This window comes from Myiozetetes cayanensis, unplaced genomic scaffold (assembly GCF_022539395.1).
Source record: "Myiozetetes cayanensis isolate MyiCay16 unplaced genomic scaffold, myiCay2020 scf20-37, whole genome shotgun sequence".
Taxonomy (NCBI): Eukaryota; Metazoa; Chordata; class Aves; order Passeriformes; family Tyrannidae; genus Myiozetetes; species Myiozetetes cayanensis.
Window position 1 is genome coordinate 10,869,909 of NW_026087412.1, and position 22,190 is coordinate 10,892,098.

General features: G+C 39.0%; 2 long non-coding RNA genes across 7 annotated transcripts in view; both read right to left on the reverse strand.

The window, feature by feature from the left end:
- The window catches only part of LOC126641036 (uncharacterized), a 92,595-nt gene extending 83,441 nt beyond the window's left edge, over window positions 1–9,154 (reverse strand). For 2 of the 3 annotated variants that reach the window (XR_007629189.1, XR_007629188.1), the window contains exons 1-3: window positions 8,190–8,432; window positions 6,126–6,223; window positions 2,973–3,132 (exon numbers count right to left, since the gene is read on the reverse strand). This is a non-coding gene — a long non-coding RNA (uncharacterized LOC126641036). Of the gene's footprint in view, window positions 1–2,972; window positions 3,133–6,125; window positions 6,224–8,189; window positions 8,433–9,002 lie in introns of those variants that run through there. The other variant, XR_007629190.1, reaches the window with a different exon arrangement.
- Window positions 9,155–9,935: 781 nt separating this feature from the next.
- LOC126641035 (uncharacterized) overlaps window positions 9,936–22,190 on the reverse strand; it is a 45,875-nt gene continuing 33,620 nt past the window's right edge. For 3 of the 4 annotated variants that reach the window (XR_007629185.1, XR_007629187.1, XR_007629184.1), the window contains exons 9-10: window positions 13,263–13,379; window positions 9,936–10,136 (exon numbers count right to left, since the gene is read on the reverse strand). This is a non-coding gene — a long non-coding RNA (uncharacterized LOC126641035). Of the gene's footprint in view, window positions 10,137–11,202; window positions 11,376–13,262; window positions 13,380–22,190 lie in introns of those variants that run through there. The other variant, XR_007629186.1, reaches the window with a different exon arrangement.

Here is a 22,190-nt window from a genome sequence, read left to right on the forward strand (position 1 = left end):
GAGTATATTTATTTTGTTTAAGGAAAGTCATGTTTGTCAATTACATGTAGCACTTCTGATTAACCATTAAGAATGAGGGGGAAAAAAACCCAAACAAGTTTTGAGGGCTTTAAGTGACTACAAATATAGATGTCCTGGTTTTGGCTGGGATAGAGTTAGTTTTTCTTCCTAGTAGCCAGTACAGAGCTTTGCGAAGCCAAGACTTATAGAAAGGCTCACAAGATCAGGACTTTTTTTTGACCTGTTAAAGCATGTGATCCTGTTAAAATTATGAATTGAATAAAAGCTTTATAATTTTTTTAAATTATCATTAGATATCATTTCACATACATACACTTGTTTTCTCAATTTCTTTCCAAAACAATTTTTCATATTCTCTTCCTTCATTTAAAATAATCTGCCCCAACACATTATTCAGGGTTACCTCCCAAAGCCTTGTCAATAAAAATCAACAACTGATTACAGAATGTCACCAGTTACCAAGTAAGGACATGACCACAGGGACAATTCTGGGGTCAGATGAGGTACAGAAATCCCCACATGCTTCTTCACTGCAAAAGAATTTTTCCTCAAAGAGCTGCTGCTTCTACTTTTTCAGACACACAAGTCTGAAGCACACAACAGAACTTTTTGGTGTTTGTTTTTTTTAAAAAAAGGTTTCTTAAATTAAGCGGTACTTTTGTTGAGAAAAAACACCTAAAGTAAATTTGCTGACTTTATGCTAAACTCTTTTTCCCTCCCAGTTTAAAGTGACCTTTGATGGAAACTAAAATGTGCAGGTGTCAGAGTGTATCAGTATCGTACACCAGCGATGTGCTCAACTGAGTTTTTTTTGGCACTTTCTCCTTCCAATTTATTAAAGGTTGTGTCAGAATAAATTTATGTAAGCAAGGATCAGATTTTATTAGTGGAACATCATTAGCTTTTAATGAATAAGAGTAGCTTATGAAAAGAGCTGATAACTAAGGTAACGTTTGAGAGCTGAGCTGTTTCTCCTCGCTCCTACCAGCTCTTGTTTTAACCCTGCAAGCAAGCGTGGCATACACTACCAGAGAGCAAAACTAATTGTGCTAAGGCTGTAACCCCAATTCAGCAAAGCAGCTGACAGTGTTCTAGCGTCTATCACTTTTCAGCACAGCAATATGTGCTAAGGCTCTGCTACTTAATGGAACTTCATGAAGTGCTTAGAGTTATGCAATATTTTTTTAAGTAAAAGCTAATTAAACAGGCTCCAAGACTGCAACCACTTACGGGGTTGCAAGAACAGCTAGCAAACTAGGTGCCTGCACAGCAGATGAGGACAGACAGAACAAAGATGGCCCCTGGTCCCAAAGTCTAAATTACAAACTCTTGGAATATCCCGGGGATTGTCCATCAGGAATGTAACTGATCCTCACCAGCAGAGAGAGATTTAAACTGACAAGGGAGCTCTCCAAGCTATCACAAAGGACAGAGATGCTGTTGAGCTCTCCTCCCACAAAACAATTCCCCCCTCTTCAGCAGGCTTGTGGGCACTGCTTTCTCCATCACAGCAGGAAATTTTACTTCCTGCTTGTATTTTATTATCAGCCAGACTGGAATAAGAGAAAATGCGCCAAAGTTACATAATTCTACTTTGAAAACCAGTGCTTGATTATACCTCTGTACAGGTTCTGCCAAGCTGTACTAGGATGCAATAAAGAAGAAATGCAAGACATTTGTGTTAATTGCCATTAGCATTGAAATTTTTTAAATCCCATTGGAAGTACAATATTTAGAGCTCACACCGCTCTTAAAAAGGAGATCTCTCTGCCCTCCTCTTGTCTGTAAAACACCTTATGATTTTTTAGGTTCCTTCCATTCAACAAGGAGTCAAACACAGTTATTTCTCGGCACTTCCCATTTAGTGCTGTGCACCAGACTTTGGGGGCAGCAGAGACACTGGCAATGCCCTTTCTCTCCCACCAGCTCTGCTGGGCACGTCTGGAAGCTGTGGATGCTTTCTGTGCACTGGAATGTGTAAGGACACTGATCTGTGGGAGGCAGATCCCCAGAGGGACCACCCATCACTTCAATACCAGCAAGAGCAGCCTCCCACTCCAAAAGGCACGGAACTGATCCCCAGTGGGTTTCCTTTGTTTATCTGGACACAGCACAGCAGAAGGACACTACAATTTGACAAGAGCAAATCCAGATTTTGGGACTTGCTATTGGATTGGCAAAATTAAGGCAGTTGATTCTGGGTCCTAAACCCAAGCAATCTTATCCCATGTTTCCACTTTGGAACAGCTTTGTGTGCTTTACATTGGACTGTATTTCCCAGGCACCTCTGCCTCTGAGTCCCTAAATAAAGCTGAAATAAGCTCCATCAAGCCCCTGGACCCCTTTGATCATTCTTCATCCTTCTCAGCTTTGTTGCACCAAAAGATCTGGTAGTACACAGATCACCCTGTTTTTACAACCACATCAAAATGCCTGTTGGAGTTCAGACACAGATCTGACAGTCAAACAGGAGTAAATACTAAAGGACCATTAGGTTTCCTGTCCCTAATCATAATGGACTACAAAGATAATTGACTTCTTGGTCCAGATCTCTCTGAGGTTTTGGGGAAGCACTGCCAACAAAGATTTTTCTTATCCTTTCCCTTGGGAAGGTTAAAATAAAGATTTCTAAAAAGCTAAGGCACAGATATTGCCATAATGTACCAGAAGCCCATTAAAGGTTTACATGACCTTAGCCAAGAAATGCACCACATACCTCTGAGACCAGGTAATAGGATAAAGCCCATAATACTGTGTTTGCTAGGCAACCAGTCACCAGCATTCCTTAAGTGTATTGAGCCCAGGTTTAAAGCCAGATCAGCAAAGTTCTTATAAGGATGCAGTTGCTCAGTTTTCCCCAGAGTAGCCCTGCTCATATTAGAAACTAACAACAAGGATTTAGAAAAAAGTACATTTACGTATTTTTTCCATTAAAGAGAGATGTTACTCACAGAAGGTTGGTATCTGCTTATAAAGTTGAAAATCCCTTGTGTGCACAAACAAATATAATTTGAGAGATTTTCAGAGTCATATGCAGTCTGTGCCTATCAATTCCTGTTAATTTGAGGAGGCTGTTGATGAACCAAACAACCACTTTTCTCTCGCAAATGTCTGCAAAGATATGAAAGGAAAATAGTCTTAACTTTCTCATGTATGCCCACAAGATAAAAGAAGATGAAAGACTCAGTAACTCAAATTCCTGCTTTTTGAGCATGCAGAACACAAGCTAAACTGCACGTAAGCACAAACTAAAGTGCCTCTTCCCCAATTCACATTTTTACAGTTCATTGGCGTATAAAGTAGCATCCAAACAGCCTGAAACAATTCCACCTCTGCTGTAATTACAGGCTCTCACTAAAATTGTAGGATTCCACATCTAAAAATGTCTTAACTGCTTTCATACTTTTCTACAGTACATTGCCTATGCCACCCTCCTTCTTACCAGAAAGATATCTATGTATCTATCTATATATAGAGAGAGAGAGAGACATACACACACAGAAATGCCCACCTCAAACCCCACACTGGCCATTGCTACAGCAAATCAATACCCAGATTTATTTTCATGGGCAAACATGTTACAATTCTACTTGAAAAGGCAATTTATAGCAGGAATTAGAAGCAAATGCTGGACAGGTCCAAGTCAGTACTACCCTGAGTTCAGCTGAGTGATATCAGTTTAAACAGCTACAAGATCTGTCCCATAAAGCAGTGGCAAGCTCACTCACTGAAGTTACCTACCTACACACGAACATTCACTTCATACTTTAGGATATTTATCTCTCAAGATTGGGTCCATTTGGTATATTAGTCACAATTTCCTTAGCCATACTTCAAGCAGAGCATAATATAGCATGAATCACTACTCTGAATAATCTAGAAGTATATTTCTAGTATTACTTTTACCATCCTCCTTTTTACTGATCTTTGATGGATCATATTATGTTCACTTTAAAAGTACTTTAAATAATAGCTGCACTTCAAAGGATTTTTTTTCTTTTATCTTTTTTAAAATATTACATCAATTCGCATGTGTCGTGATTCCACCCAGTTATTATTAACATGCTGACGTTTAAATATTGCTTCCTTAGGAATCTACCTGCTAAGTATTACCTGTTGCATTCACCCCTCTAACCAGAAATGTTTATTTCTTACAACAGCAGACTCTTCCACTCTAAAACACTTTCTGCTTTTTAATCTCAGAGCTGTGTTCTTCACTTCTGTTTCTAAAATCTGTGGACACCAATGACTGTTTTCTGTGGCCTATATTTGGAAAAAAACACAACTGCATGACTCAACAGCATTGGCAGGAGCACTGACTATAAGCCTTGCTAATCTAGATGTCATTCTGCAACCTCTGGTTCTGATGATCCATGTGTTTATAAGGAATTCATAGCCAAGGTCCAGGTGATACAGGTTCCTTCTCTGGTTCTGCCTATAAAGTTTTGATTGGTTTCTGAGAAGCTACTTGACTTTCCTCCACTGGGAAGCAGAAGTAATGATGCCAGGTCAAACTCAAAATAAAAGAACATTTAGTTCTTCCCTTTGATCTCCTCTCCTCCCTACACAAAACCCACTGTTTTCACATCCTCTCATTATGCCAAGGTATAGGGTTTTTTCTGCCTGAAGGAAAAAAAAAAAGACATGGTGCTGGGCACACCAGTATATCCCATGGGCAGTACCAAAGATTTAACGTTTGATAAAAGCATTTAAAAAAAAAAAAATCCACTTTTTCCTCTCTTTAGCAAGCACAGTTCATTCTCGTCCTTCTCCTGACAGAGACAAGTACACTTTTTGTGAATGATTTTATGCTTTCTGCCAGCCTTCACTCTTGGTGGGAGGCTACTAATCTGGAGTTCAGCCAAAAAAACAGAGAGGATGAAAAGTAGTTTTTTGCACTTGCCTTAAGTAGTTCTACTTAGGGAGGATGACTTATTTCATAAAAAGTGAGAATTAGATATTAAGCCTGGAAAATAGCCTTAAATTGAAAACCCAGCAACTGTCTTTAAAACCCCAAACTTGCAAGTTAAAGTAGCTGCAAATAAAAATCACAGCTCATATTATGCAAGTGAGACCTTTCTGGCAAAGGCTGAGTACATCTGCACAACATACAGCAAACTAATGACCTATAAACACAAACATCAAAGATGGTTTTAATTAAGTTCTTTTATACTCCAACTTGCTTATGCACTGGTTGTAAACACTGACTCCCTTGTTCAAAGCTGCATTTGCTGTGTTACTTTTGTGGCATCATTTCAAACCTTTTGCAGCTTTGGGAGGAAAGCTAATCTGAGCTGTGGTGTTGCATACCAGTTACAACTGTTCTTCCAAGTAGAGCAGCTGCAGTCCAAGTGCAAAATTTAACTTAGTGAAAGGAGAAAGAATTGAAGTCTGCATATACTCAACTCATGGTTTACATTTATTATACAGTCTCTTGTAACACTCAGCTTTAAGTAGTACATGTGCATTTCTGGTTTGACAGCGTTACTGGTTTTTCATTTGCTTGTTTTGGTGAGTGGGTTCCCCCCATTTTTATTCTCACAAAAGCATCTTGTCAAACCACATTAATATCTGCTTTTCTGCGAGTTCCACTACTCTTTGTTTGTGAAATAAAGGATTTAAAAACAAGACCTGAGGCACTATTTCAGAGCCATTGCACTTAACAGAAATATGAATAAGCTGGTTCCTTTAGTACTCAAAATTACACTTGGTTTGTTTATTTAGTTTTCTGTTAAAACTGATTCACAAAGCAACTGATCTAAACTTCTTTAAAAAAAAAACCAAACAACCAACCAACACACAAACACACACAAAAAGACAATCCAAACCAAACAAAAAACCCACCAAAAAATCCAACACAAATCATAAACAACCAGAAGAAACCCAACCAAACAGCTACAAATGCAACAACCATTTCCTGCTTGGATATGAAGTTTTTTATTTCCATTAAGTACTTCATACACTTATTCATGCTGACCTGGTCACATGTCAACATTCCTTAGTGCATGGAGTAGATGATCCCTGTAAGTCACAGCCATTTCATTATTAAAGTAGAAAAAGTCTGCTATCTAGGGCCTGTAATTCCTGCAGCTCCTCACACTTACATTATACTGCTGCTGATCAGGAGTGCCTTTACTTGTTTTCCAGGTATGCAGTTTCTATCACTCTGTTGTCTTCAATCATAGACTCAACAAGGAAAACTCTAAGTGGAAGAGAAAACAGAGGAGAAATGATGAGAGAACAGAAAGAATTATTATACTGAGTTACTTTAGGAATTGAAAAGGAATTTTGCAGTGATACTACTCCCACAGCCCCTAGAGAAAGACTGCTCTGACTCAACTGCTTCATAGGGTGATTGGGTAGGATTAGGTTTTTCGATGAGAATAAAGCACCAGGTGTGATCTGTTCCCTCTGTGTGGTCTCAAAGGCCACACACAGTTCTCCCCCTTTGTAGAGATCTTTCTGCTCCTCAGCCAAGGGGCAGAACACAGTTAAGAGCACAGGATTTTAACTCTGTTTGCCCCTCCCTCATTTTGGGATCAGTTTAGGTTGAGCCTCCAAAAGCTCAGTGGCACTGTCAAACACACCAAATTTTAGGCAGAGTATTTTTTCCCTTTTAGACAGTGCATATAAAGGCTTGGTTCTAACTATCAGGTAATGATTAGATAATGAGCTAAGAAGCAGTGCCTCTAGAAAGTATTCTACACATTTTGCAGTAATTAAAATTATTTTTAGGATAAGACTATTACAAATTGTTGAGTTCCTGATCATTTATGAGCAAAAAAAAAAAACCCTGGCAAAGTTGCGTTTGTTCTTTTAGCAAGAAAAGAAAGCATTAATAACTGACAAGGCTTTCTCTCTTTCCATTTATAAAGGCTTATTTTTTCCCCCTTTTTCTAACATATTAAATTAATCAGTTTTCACACTGTTTCTTGCTTGTTTAGTATAACCAGTAAGTGCATTAACCCTTTATCTCAGCCATTCAGAGGTAAGTTTCTTTAGATTTCTTCTGATCATGTGTGTTTGTGTTATTTATTATTGAACCTTAGTAATTTTTATGTGAAGCTTATCCTCCTTGATGCAGACATGGTTTTATGCCTCTTATGAATTAATTGTACTTCAATCATAATAAAGGCAGATGTTTACAATGTGGAAGCTACTTATAAGACCAGAGTTATTTCTGGGCTGTTCAATTCCTGTGTTTCAGATGGATTGGAATTACTGCATGTCTATGATAATGCATTCAAACAACGATTTTCTAGGCACTTTAAAACAAAGTGCACACTAATCACCAGTTTCAGCACTGTATTCAGATCCCTCCCCAGGGATGATGGGAGGCCTAGGTTGTGTTTTCACTTCATACCTGCTCCTCCTTTTATAACTTGCATGATGTCAGTGAAGACTTTTAAAAAGGGAGGGAAGATTTAAGCATGCTTCTGAGGCAGAGCTCACACAGCCCTGGCAGCAATTGCATTCCCACTTCTTTCTGACATCAGAGTGTTTGAAGGGCTCTCTCAGGCTGACTCAGTTAAGTGTCTGTGAGACACCATGGGTATCTGATTCAAAACAAACCATAAGGGATGATGTTCCAGAAAACCAGGGGTTAACTGCTCTAGATGCTAATGTACTTAGGATCAGGGAGTTAAATAACATTCCTGCAGTCAATCTAGGGGACAAGCAGGGATCAGAGGGGTGTGAGCTTCCCATTATGTTGTTTTCAAAGAGGTAACAGTCTATGGATCCTCTAATCTCACTGGCCAGCAGCCTCATCAGTTTATGATCATGTTCCATTAAGTAATTGTCATATTATGTGAAAAACAAAGTAATGCTTCATAAGTTTTAAATTAAAAAAAATCAATTATACATCCACAACACCAGTGTTTTGAGCAAATACTTGACCAGGCTTTTTACAGAATCAGCTGCAACCCAGTGCTCTTTCACATCATGATTTACTTCAATCAACTCCAAGTTTCTTAACAAAAAGATAGAAAGTCCTGAAGACAGAATGACTTGAAATATCCCATTGAGTGTCTTAAGTGTACTTTATCTACTGATATCAGTTTTCTCCAAAGTCATCAATGTTTTCTCTGATAAGTGGAAAGATCATCTCAGTATATTACTGAAAATGTGAGCTTTATGTACCAGTGCAGAAATCATAGCTATTTTACCTTAAATACCAACAAATGTTTTATTCCATTCTCAACGGCAACACAACTCAGAGGAAAAGACACAGTGATAGTCCTGATTCCTTCTTGTCAGATCCATTTTATGCTGGTGAGATGCCATCAGTTTCCAGATGATATCACTGCATAGAAGTGCTGTAGTAAAATGACAATCAGGTCAAATAAACCTGACATTTTGGTTTGCTTCTAATTGAGACAGGTAAAAAGCTAAGGCCTGAATGATTAGTTTCAACCGAGTCTACCTAAACATACAGTTCTTTGAATTTCATAAGTTTCATAAGTAGTAGACAAGATCTGTTAAAGTTTTGTTCATCTTCTACACAAGGAATTGCATGTCCCTGGGAGCCACATTATGTGTGTGGCCAAAAAGGATAATTCTAAAATTATTTCTTTCCTTCTGCTAAAAGTTAGAGCTATGTTTTACAGCAACACTGTTTTTATTAACGAGCTGTATTTTAGGTCTCTGTTCTCAGATATGCTTTCCAGAGCAGCTATGCTTGAGGCCTCTCCTGTGCAACATAACTCAATATCCCTGTTATGTAGATAACTCAGATTTATGCCTCTATCCTATGAGACATTTCACAAATGCAGGCTTAGTGTTGTCAGGCAGCTTGATGGATGTTAAATCCCGAAATTTACTCAAAGACATCCAGATAATGGCATGGCAATGCTGGTTCCAAATATAAATGCCTCATTGTTGTAGTAACCCATTCCCTTCTCCCCACCCTCACTGCCTCCTGTGATAGCAGTTCATATTGCTGGAGAAGTGGAATACATCAGATATCACATTAACATTACCCAAAGCACATGCATCACCACTTGGAGACAGCCAGATAATTGAGTCCTGCCCAAAGGGAAGCTGCATTTCTTCATCAGGCCTCATACCTGCTGTGATCATTTAATGTAGTAAAAATGAAGCCAGGAAAGACTTAGAAAAAAATTAATAGTCATTTTGCTTCATTCTGATTTTAAGATTCAACAACAGTAGGAAATGAATACTGCATGACAACCATTTAATATTGACTAACCTGATAAAATTCTATATGACGACACCACTACCAGATCCCCAAACAAGAAGCAATCATTCTGCTAACTTTGCAGCCCTGGAACCATCTGACACATCAAATTAAACTATTTTAAATTCTGGAAACACGTGAAAAATATTTTGCTCATAACATCCTCATTAGGGCTGCAAGAAGCCTCTGTGCAGCAGACAAAGAAATAGAAGCTGATGATAAAAAGGCAGGCAAAGGGACCCTGTACAGTAATGTAGCAGGAGGCAAGCACAGTATCATGTTCAAAGTCTTTAATGAATGGAAGCAGTGGGCAATACTGAGGAAGAGGTTTGCTGCCAGAAGCAAAAGGATCCATTTAATTGTTCTTTTTTTCCGAGAGACTTTGTTCAGACTTGGATCTGTTGAGCCAAGTCTTTAGAAGTAAAAGGGACAGACTCCTGGACTGGCCTCCTTCTATTCTGCTTGGACACAGCTTAAATACAAGGTCTTTTAAAAAACTTCAGACACTGTTTCAAACACCAAAACCCCACAGTTTTATGAGCAAGTGTGGTCAAAGTCCTCAAGTACAAACACTACTGACCAGCTGAACATGAGATAGGCACTAGCAGGGAAGGACTGAATATTTTAACTTTCTATGGAGCCTGCAGTTTCTGGGCAGAATTTCTTTGAGCTGAGCTGACCAGATTTTTATTATTTAATCATTACTTGCCTGGAGCAGTCATTTCCTTTACAAAACTTTCCAACCATTCCAGTGTGGCCCAGATTTGGAAGTTAGACTCAGCTACTTCCCAGTCAGAGGCTTCACAGAAGAAATCATGCGGTGCTGTGAGACTGAGGAGCAGCGAGTATGAGTGGATGTGTGGTTCTGGGAAAACAGCTGGGCAAATCCTTAGTTGTTCTAGTGTAAATCTGCCACCTGAATTCAAGTAAAAGAGCAGAAACCTTATTATAACCTTCAGTAATACCATGATGGATGGTGTTACTGCTGCCTGGAGACCACAGTCGCTATGCCAGAGGTCCACAGGTTAAAATCAGTTCCCTTTGTAACGAAATCTGAGACTTTCAAAGAATAACTCAACTAACAAGCAGTTTTCTTGAACTGTAAATGCAAGCTATTATTTCCCATTATTTCCCACTCTTCTTTAGGTCTGATGAATTATGTATCCATTTAGGCATTGTTGGTTTAGCAGTGGCATCAATAGGAGGTGAAAGGTGGGGAGAGATAGTTGGCATTAAACAGTTATATCAAGAAGGTCTCACCTCTGCAGGGTTCCTTTTGGAAAGCTGTTCAAAAGAAGTTCTGAAAGAATAAGTGTAACGGCAGGAAGATAATACTTCAAATTAGCACAAATAGCTCTAAGCAGCATTGAAAAAGTAGGGTACAAGGTGCAGTGTCCAACAGAAATTCAGACCACAGAGAGATCCATGATAAATGATTCATGCACTGCAGAGTTGATAAATGACACAACAGAGCCATTTTAGTAACAGAACGGAGACTTATTCACAGCTGAAATGAATGGGCTAAGTTTGTGACTCTTTAACAGGAAAAGATTTTATATAATTCAGTATGGTTCCTCCTTACCTGAGTTGTTAGAATACAGAGCTAACCCCTAGGCCAACAAGTTCAACAGCATCAAATTTATTCAGGAACCAGATTTCCCAGTCTTTGCCCTTGTCTCTTCTAAATCTGAACTGAGAAGAAATAAAAGCAGCTTTACAGAATGCTTTAAACCAAAACAGGATCCTGACTCGGGGTCCTCTGTCTCACTTCAGCTTTGTGTACTTGTGTTTCACCAAGTGCAGCACATTTAGACTATGACCAGAAATGTAGGGTTCACTATCTCATTCAAAGAGGTTGGTACATCATCACCTCAGCTTCTGACTCACCCCAGCCATCCTTTAATGTTCGTCCTAGAGATTGAAAGGTTGCTCTAGGCTCATGCCACTTCTCTTCCCAGGGTAGTCAACCCTACTCAGCAACAGTCACTGACGGTACTTACTGGTGCCAGATAAGTACTGGAGAAGGAGCCAACCCACTGATCTTAGATGAAGATGCTCCTCTGGGTTGTCTGTATAGTGAGCAGATCTGGTGCAGGACACTGTTCCTGGATAATGTAAGTCATCTAACTTGATTTCAGGAAAATGGGGCCTTAGACTGGCTCAGAAAGAAAAAAACAAACAAACAAACAATTAGAGCCTTTCTTCTCAAAATCAATTAGAGCCAGCAGTGAGGTCAGCCACTGACCTCTCTTTCAGCTGGAATAGCAGCAGTGCCCCCTTCTGCTCCCCTCAGTCCACTTTGGTGACAGATGTGACGAGGACCTTCCTCTGCTGTGGCCAGACCCTGCCCAGCTGCGCTCAGTTCCTGTTTTCTCCACAGCCAGCAGAGCTGGTATTGTGAAATCCTGTGTTCACAGAACATCAGGGCCCTAAATTTGAGCAGAAGAGGTTCTGAGCAGTAGTAGATCTGCTTCTCCCTCAAAAAAATCAATTATTCAAGACACAAGGAAGCTGCTTTTAGAACAACCAGATTATTAAGCTTTATCCTGTGACTTGAACAAGTGGAATATAGCAGCTTTAACCTTATCTACCATCTGAAGTACTCATTGATTTTTGTTCATCTGGACTGTAAATTTCTCTCCCAGGTTCTATATCTCCATGCCCAGTAAGGCACTTTTCCCCTCACTGCAGATTGTTAAATAAACCATCTGATAGGTAACTCAGAGAAGCAGCAATCTGTGTGTGTATATATGTTAAAGTCAATTTTCTTAAAGGTCTTGGACTGTCCAGAAAGTCCAAACTCCCTTTGGCATTCCCCACAACGGGATCCTTGCTTTGCAATTAGTGTTTCCACAGGAAACTTCCCACTACTTAAGTTATTAGTGTTGCTTTACTCCGGAGTGAAAGGAATGCAGATAAGCTATTAATCATCAAAAAAGGACTAGAGGCAATTCTGGCAATACATTAATCCTGTCACCATCTGGAATGAAATTAATCCAGAATTTACAAGAGAACTGATAACACTCTCTACTTCATTTTGTTGATACATTATACCAACACATTGTTTGTATGAAGAGGCTCCTATAACTCACCCTGCATCTTCCTGTGAATGCCATATTTTGTACACACTGTGAATATTTAGTTTACAGTAAAACAGTCCTGCATTAGCCACTGTGAAGTGGGAAGTAAAATCATAAAAAGCTATTCGTAATCCAGGGAAAAGAGATCCCACTGCCAATATCCAAAAATAGTGGGTTGCTGCTGTACAGCATTTTGGCCGTGGCTTTGCTGCATATGACATGCCACTGAATTAAGTCTTGGGAAATAAGTGACTAATGGCATTAAGAAGAGCCTGCCAGGCATTTATCATTTGGAGCAAAGTTGCTTCTTATTTTTTGGGGAACCATAACTTGGACTCGGAAAATTTGGCTTTAGTTTTAGTATGTCTTAGCATTCCTGTACACACAGCAGCATATTTGGTCTTACAGGTTCTATCCTGTTCATGAATAGCAAAAGAAATAATTCCTAATATCACCACAGTGTTGGAAAGATAAACATTTTAATGTGAGATTGTGCTGCAGTTCTAGAGCCCATGCAGCAGTCCCAGAGCTGAGGAGACAGTGAGGTATAAAGCTGTTTATGGAATAAATCATGGTCAAAAGTATGTTTGCAGGTCAATTCCCTTTACACCAGGCATTCCTCCTTCCCACTGCCCTGTCCTGCCAATCTCCTTGGTCATGAATATGCCAGCTGGTCTAGCACGGAGCAGGTAACAGCATGTGTTGTTTGAGAGCAGCAGGCACTGCTTTGGAAACATGATGGGATTTAGCAAAACAGGAATGAAGGATATTGCACAGAAACAGGAGTTTATTGCTGGTCCTTTTGCTTCACTGCAAAGTTTGCACATGTAATATATAATGTCACTTTTAACAAGATTTTTTATTTAATCATGAAAGACTTATCTTTAGGGGAACAGAGAAGAATAATTACTGCTGTAGGAAGACTTGTGGGGAAAAAAGGACTTAAGAACCGTTATACTAACCTTTCATGAATTCATACAAGGAAGGAAGTGCCTTTCACTCTTGTTGCAAAACCTTTAGCACCAAGCCAGCCGACAACCCCAATAAAACAGCAGGTTAGCCAAAAAATGCTCGTGTTTCTGCAGAAAGCAAGAGGAGAAGGAATACAAAGAGACAAGTCATAATAACCCAAGCCCCATTATTCCTGACTCCAAGACAGGGTAGGGGTTTTCTGTGCCACAGAATACAGGAGAAGTTCATGTGGTGCCATTCAAGGGAAGATATTTCACTGCATTAGGGCTTCAAAGACTGTCAGAGATCTCTTTTTGCTCCTACTACACATGCTAATGAAACAACACTAGCTGATGGCCTCCACACAAGTTTTCTCCTTAGGCTGTATTACTGCTCCCCAGCTAAGCTTGTGAGGATTTCCCAATCTTCACCTCAGGTCCTGTTTTGCAGCCAGTTGCATCTGTAGCTCTTCATGGCAAAGTAAAGCAGAACAGAACTTGGCACAAAAAGTAGAGACAACAATACAATCAATAAAGGTGATAAATTTGTGCATAGTTAATGTAAGCAGTCATGCATTAGTACACACCACATCCAAAACAAACACTGTTTCTCACCACTGTCTAACAAAACCCAGCATGACTGTGGCAGTACAAATAATTCTTTTTTACTTCACTGTGTCCAGAATGCAGAAGAATTACAAAAACTGTTTTACTTGAGAGAAGAAATGGAAAGATTTATAAACAAAAAGGAAATTAAAAGGATGTTTTACTAGATAGAACATCACAGTTTTTACAGCTGGGACAAAGAACCTAGTGCTTGTTCTACAATAAAGCTAGTGGTATCTGCTCACAGAAGGACAGCACACATTTTCAGTTTAGGATGTGAGATTTTTTTGTGGGAAGGAAAGTTTGTTCTTCCTTATTTCAAATGCTGAAGCACATATTTCCTTAAATCAGTGCTCAAAGATCCTTGGCACTTCCTTAGAAGTGTTACCTCATGACAGATTGTCAAAAAAAGGTATCAATCCTCCTTATATAAATGGATGGTGAAATGCAAGCTCCGTTAAGAAAACACCTTCAGTACTTTATCAGTTCCTCAGCAGAGGAAGATACCTCCAAAATAGATCACTCTCCTCCTACACAGAAAGAAGTCATTCCAGTACAGCTAAAAGGTGAATCTGACCCGGTTTATACAAGACTATGGGAGACAACTCCAAGAGTACTTGGTTTTAATTAGTTTCTATATACTAGAGTTGTACTTCTCTGGACTTCTTCATTTGAACCTTTCTTTCACCAACATCCCCACTTCATCATTTCAAGCCCTTATTTCTGTTTTAACCTTAAAACCCAAAAATGGTAAGAAAATGTGAATCCTATGCAACAGAAAATGTGGTATTTTCCACAGCCTCCCCCAGGTGGAAACGACGAGGCCAAGAATTCTCAGGTACTTTCCTACAATCAGTGTGTTCCCTAAAATGATGTCTCTCTTGGCCTGTTTGTATCCCAGAATGTCTATTCCTCAAATAACAACTTTTTGTAAGATAAACAGCCTGGGAAACCTTTTCAAGTATCAGCAACAAAACTACTGAACTAGCACCAGAATTAACAATTAATCCAGGGAATGGACCTGAGATCAGAGTGGTCCCTCTATGAAGGTCACTCTTGGTCTCAGGCAGGATGGAAAGCACCACAGGTTGGATCAGTGCTTCTGGCTGATAGATCCACCTTACATCCCAAGTTAAGGAGTTTTTTCCTAAGGAGTGCCTGGTGGCTGCTGGAAGTTGGACTCTGCTGTTTACTACTTTCAGTGCCCAAAATTAATGCTCACTTCTGTAAATAGTAGCATATTTATTACTGGCTTCAGATCAACAGAACCTTTTAGATGCATTATTTTTCATTTCAGTTACCAAAATATGCCTTAACACTAAACTAAAGAACTTAGAGAATTACTGAAATATGTGTATTTTACCCATATCCTGTAGCTGAAAACAAAACCGTTCTAGCAACTGGAACCATGAATGGAAAAGCACAAAATACGCAAGTGGTTTAAGGTACTGAATAAAAATAACAGAAAACAATTGCCCACAGAAGCTTTCTCCCGTGATTCTGAGTCACAATGTATTTGCAGAAGACAAACTGATCCTTAGCAGAATGAATGAAAGACATGCTCCCAAACCTCAAGTGATCCTCCTCATGTTAAGAGCGCCAGACTCCAGCAGCAGACAGCGGGGTCTGCGCTGTGGGAATGCCAAAGAAGACAAAGTTGGGGAGTTCATGGTCATTCACACAGCAACATAAATTAATAAGTACATGAGGGATAACACAATGTGAACAAAGACATCAAATTTTCTGTTAGAGTGAGAGGATGAATTTCTACTTTTAAATTATGCTAATCCTTTTGCTGGTACTTTGATGGTTCTTTGTGTTTTGCTTGGATGCTCAAAACTCAGAAAGAAGGTTAAATAAGGTTCCTTGAAAAGAAAAAGCTAGTTAAAAAATTAGGAGACTAGAAGAAAAAAAAAAGGAAAAAAAAGTAAGAAAACAACCCCCAAACAGATGGAAGTCAAATATCTCCCTTTAGGCGTGAATGTGATTCCTGACAGTCCAAACCAAAGATTTTCTGTGGTTTGTTTCAAGACAAGGAAAAAAAGTATATATTTGGGATGGCAATATCAGAATGCTCTCAGCATTATTTTGGGAGACATTTATAGACTGTGATAGGTTTCCAGAAAGACAAAGTATTTTAGTAACATGTCTTTATATCTGTCATAAAGAATCTTTCACAAGTGCTGTTAAAAACCCCTGGCCAAGAAACAGTGCTAAGGCTCCTTTCTATAATTTTCATTTGTTTGAATGATAAGATTTAATACATACACTTTGGAAAGTAACTTACAGCAAGCAGTTACCAACCCATGCAATAATGAGGATGGGTAGAAAAACTCATTACAATCACATCTTATTATATGAAAATCATGGTAACTTCTATACAGGCTAATTATTTACTAATGTACAGCTGTTACATTACCTGGTACTAATGACTATTAGAAATTACTACCAGAAGTTCATGAGGTTTTGTAAAAGCAAAATATAAGTACAGTGTAAGTGGAAAATTAGAATATATCCTCAGATTTGTCCCTGATCCTAATTTGGGCTGTTTTGTCTGTGAAGACATACAATCTCATTAAACATTCCACTACAAACAGTCTAATATTTGGCTTCCTCCAAGAGGTCCATCTTCAACTGAATAAAAATATAGTCAGCATTTTAATTTACAAAAACATTCAAGTGAATGTTTAATTTTTCCCCTGTCACAAAAGTTCTCCACTTCTGATTAACTTTGACTTAAGTGGGACAGATCCGTACATTTAAAGGCAGCAGTATGGCTAAGACTGTCCCACTGGGGTTCTTTCCTTTAATCACTCTGTGTTGCCCTTGTTTCTCCCTCCTCTGATAGCCAAGAACATGAGCAAGTGACTCAGTTTTCTCAGCTCTGAAGAAAGGCACAGTGCTCAGTTCTCTGGGCAAAGCACTATCACCACTTTTATACTAAAACTTCACTCTTTCACAAGCCCCAGGTGTGAAGGGAGGCACCTCTTACAAGCAGACCCAACCCCAAATGAGGCACCATACACCAGTATTCTAAGAATCAGGAATTCATCAGGAATATTTTCCTAAAAACAGCAGAGGAATACAGGGCTGCAGTGTCTGGAAGTTAAAGCACTCGGACAAGAAGTTGGAAGTAGAGGTTTCAGGGCTATCATAGCCTGAGGGAATCCAAACCTCCTTGACCTTTAGATATTTAGAGACCAGGAAATTCAGAGCCTGCAGAAAGGTAAAAGTAGCCCTGGAGTTTAATTTGCAAAGAACAAGAGAGTCCTGAGCTTGACTTCTGCTGTTTTGGTTACTGCTTTGGTTTTACATCTAGCAGGACTTTATATAAAAAGAGTAAATAACCTTGAAGTCTAAGACCTGAAACACACTGTGTGACTCTTTCAGTACTGTTAAGAATATATCAAAGTAAATAGTCTGCTAATAGTAAATAAGTAAATAGTCTGCTAACCTTGCAGTCTTTAGGCTGGCATGACATGTATTTAGTGGCTGTACTATGTCATTCTCCCTGGTAAATACATTGCTGACTTTGTAATCAATGAGATACTGAACCCATCCACCAGTCTGATAATGAATAATAGGCTTAAAAGTTTAAACACTCTGCTGCAGAAAAAGTAGGAAAATTGTAATAAGTAATTTTCCTGGCATAACTCTTCCCTTTCCTGTAATAGCTGCTTTTTATTTCTATGAAGAGTCATCCTGTATTCATAGATGACAAGTCTTACTGGCACCAAAGGGCTCGGAATCACTGGAAAAAAATACAATAAAAAATAAGGTTCACAGAAACTGTGCAAGAACATTAATATATTTGAAATGTTGATTAATTAGGGAAATCCAGTCATGATTAATTTCCTAGTGTTTGATGACTCCTTATCTGCTGTCTCCTTTCCCCAGAAAACATTTTACTCTTCTCTTAGCAAGCAGTGAGATTTCACAGAGAGCTTTTCACAAAATGAACCTACTCAAGGCTATTCTGTGAAAAGGCTGACATTCATTTTGCATTTCTGGTAATGTTTAAATAAATACGCTCCCCAAAGTGTTTCAAAAACCCTGGAGTGCTGCACTGAGTGGGTAGATGGCTTCCAGTCATCTTCATTACAGAAAGCAGATTAACGTGGCAGAGCAGCCAGAGAGGAACATGTGGAGAACTTACTGGAATGACATTCCTCATTTGATAAAGATGCTAACAATAGCTATTAAAGAGGCCCAAATAAAAAGAGAGCTAGGGAAAGAAGTTGCAACAGCTGGAGACTTACAACTGCTCTCTTACCATCTTCAAGAAGGCTACCACAAGTGTGCAAGCCTGCATTTATCCAAGCACACATTTATCTAAGCAAATGTGAGGACAAAAAAATCACTCACAGAACTAATTGTGAACTTCAAAAATTCATATGAGATTGAAATAAATTCTCAAAGGATTTGTTTAATCAGAAACAGCAGAAGCACATCTGTGATTCTCCTTTGGTTCACTGGGAGGATGGAAGGGAATAGGGCTAAGGTGGTAATTAATGCAGTGCCTCTAGACCTCAAAGGATGGGAGTCCTACAAAACATTATTTATTCAATAAAAGAAATAAAATATTAATTTTCTCTTCCTGGCAAAGCAAATATATTGAGTACTATTCTGTTGCATTTATATTGAGATGAGCCAACAGGATTGGAGATTCTTTTTAATAATAGATAAATATGAGATTTTCTTGTATAGTTTGGAGAGGTACACAAGGCTTAACAAATATGTAGCAACACTTTCCCTCCTCTCATTGTCTAAGAGAGACAAGATGAAGATGTGACATTTGCAACAGAGTGGGAAAGAGGTTCTCTGTGGATACAGGGAGGAGGGTTGTAGGGATTGATCAAAAGCCACTGAGTTCATGAAATGAAGGCTCCATTTTGACTTCAGTCTCAAAAGAGAGGACTAATAGGTGGGACAAGAGGAATGAGAAGAGTGTCACAACAGTGAAATACCCAGAGCTAATGAGAAAGGTTTAGTGCACCTCAGATTAGTTTTAAGGAAATGAAAGATATTCGAGAAGAATTAAATTTGGGATAAAAGGCTTAAAAGCAAGTTTTTCTGCTATTGTTTGAGGATGGTAGAAGAATAAAACTTAGAAGACAAAAAAGTCAAAAAGAGATGACAAACATCAGGTCAGCATTTCAGAAGCATGAAAGGGACAGAAGTGTGGATTTAAGGGGTCTGAAAGATGGACCAGAGATTTAACACTCAGAGGAGAATGAAAAGAGACCTAAAAATGAACACTGAGTCAGAAGCCAAGAGAAGGCCAAAGACTGGCATTGTCATAAAAAATAAGGCAGTGAAAGCATGAAGGAAAATACTTGAAAGACTGAGTTTGATGATGAGATAGTACTTTACGGTGGCTGAAAAGGACAAGTGACAGAGGTGACAGGGAGGCAAAAAAAGCAGGGAAATAGATACAAAGGCATGAAATGAAGTGGAGAGAGCAAACCCTTAAAAAACAGATAGATAGGTGAGGAGAGTTGTTTTGCTTTACCACGTTACAGTTCGTAGTTAGTACCCAGAGCTGGTGACCAGCTGACAGTGCTGTGCTTGCTGCAGTGCAAATCTGTGCCACTGCTGCTCCTCAGTCACAGCATGCCCAGCTCCTCCTCAGAAACCCCCAGAGACAACAAAGGAGTGCGGTGCTTTACAGGGGATATTCCCTGTCCCAGAGCTGGAGCTGCAGGAGCCACAGGTCTGTGTGCCAAGTGCTGCGTTTCTTACTGTACCACAGGTAAGGTGTGATTCAGTGTCACATGCATCATTCAGCAACCAACAATTTACAGAGACACTGGATTCCTCCTGGCTGCAGTTCCCAATTAATATGAGCTACTGGAGAGCGAGGCTGCCGAAACAGCAGCGCTGGTGGTGTAAACAAGCCAGTTAGAAGCATGTCAGGCTTTGTTCAGCCAGGAATCACATCCTTGTTATGAGCTGAAGCATCACACCTGCTTCTTTCAGGTTAACTGACAAATTGCTGCTGTGTAAATCTGCAGTTTAAATGTAATACCATGCCTCTCCTGAGGCTGAATGACAGTGTGAGAGAAAGTGAGATTGAAACAAAAAACCAGTTGCACCAAACTTGTGATATCTCACATGGCAACATACCCTTCCACCAGGGAATGTAACTCTGTCCTTGAGGCATGATTAGTCACAAACAACAACTATATAATAGCATCCCAACACAAAGAGGAGATGATGTTTCCCTAAACAGTCTTAGTAACTGCAAAAACTGAAATAGAGAAAATTGCCAGTACCCCCTCTGATTCCCCAGAGAAATGAGTTAAATGGTCTCTGAGAGTCATTAGAAGTGTTGGACCTTCCTTCCAGTCCTGCTTCTAGAAATATGCAGAGGAAATGGCCTCCTGTAATTAACCACACAGTCACACTCTTCTTATCACCTGTGGATATGTAGCAGTGGGGGCATTTCCATATTAACAGTGTTGTTTTTCTGAAAAGCCCAATCATCCTACCAATTATCTATGCAAGGCTGTCCTGGCATTCCTGCCCCACCTGAGGACACAAATGGGCTCTGACAAGAGTGTCTCTTCCATGTGGTGTGGCTGCACAATCCCAGACACAGCTGAGGGAGATGCAGATCTGCTGCCCACTGTATCAGTAGGTCTTAGCTCATCTCCCTAAACCCCCTGATGGCTTTGGGAGTGCACAAACAGAACAATTTTTCAAATTGTAAAACTTAAATTCTGAAATCCTATACTTTCCTGCTTATTTTAAAATTGATAGCAAGCTGTACATGTAACATCTAATCATTCATCTCAACTAAACATTATACATCCTGACTTATCAGAATGAATACTTAAGAATTAAACAAGTAGTCATGACACAACCAAAAGAGTTGTAAGTATGACTGTATTATACATACAGTTTTACTTTAAGATTAAAGTATGATAAATCAGTTAATCCATCAAAATCAGAGGAGAAAGGAACTTCAGGTTGTATAATTCAGTGAGTTTCAAAAACAGAACCTAATTGCCTGAAACTGTGCTCTGATCCATAAGTTTCCACGGACAAATGCAATTACCAGCTCTTGTAAACAAGCTAATTGATGTGAGAGAATACAGTTCAGAACATCTTATATGTGAACAACACTTCAAAAAAAGCACATAGACCTGGGGTTGAGCTGGGATCAATAGAGAACATCACAGTCTCATTGGAACAAGTAAAATTAAGCTGTTCTGTTGGTACATCAGCTGAGAGTCTGGTTCAGTTTTCCTTAAAATAATAAAAACATGTCCTCTCACCTAGCAAAATAAATGAGCTGTTCAAGCTCTTGAAATAAATTCTCATTAGCACAAAGGCAAAAAGCCTTTTTTAGGTGAGGCAATCAAAAATCCTAGAGCAACTCTCAAATCTGAACTCCATCAGTGATTGTTCAGTCATTACACAGAAGCCTCTCAGGAAAGAAGCATTCTAAAAATTACATTGCCAATAAAATGACAAATGTTAGCAATTCTTGATTTTTGCCATCAGGCTCCTAAATTAGACCTTGTACGAGACCTTGTGATCAGCCAGTCAGACGTTTTCATGAAGAAAAGGTCATGGGATTGCTGTTAACTCATTTGTCCTTGAACTGCAGGACTACAGTAGAAAAATCCACACTTTTGAAGATGTTTTATTGTATATTTTATCTTGTGTTTGTCTACTTTTTAAACCCATAAGACATATGCATTCATATGCCCCAACTGATGTCACCTTTCTGGTTGTATCAAATTTGTAATCGTAGAAAAAAAATTCTTTCAACAAGGTGTGTTTTATTACTATTAATTATAAAACTCAATAAATCAGTCTCCTCGAGGACCGAAAAGAATTTCAAGCTTTTTAAGTTCCCGTTTCTTGTTAAAAATTAATTTTTTAATCACATTTAATATGATACATTTAGTTTTAATTTCTTACCCCTTAAAAACTTTGGCTTTCTCCAAATTGTGATTTGCCCAAAAGTTACACCCACACAACAAGTGGGTGGAAAGGCTAAAATTTTCTGTTTACAAACTGTCTTCGATCAGTCAATACACTTTACAAAACGTGTTTGGCACCGGTTGAATGCAATTTGTACACATCACAAAACGAGAACAACTCGTCAAGATCTTATGGAACCACTTTCAGATAAATTCTATGTCAATTTCCTTTTTCCTTGTAATGCCTGATCCAAAATATGCTGAAGTCTTTAGGAAGGTATTGACTACCCTGAGTTTTGCATCAGGCTGTGTTTGTTCAGAATGTAGAGCTGGCTAAACAATTCACAAATATCTCCAGTGAACTATTTATTTGTTAAATGTTATGGGTTTATGCCTAAAC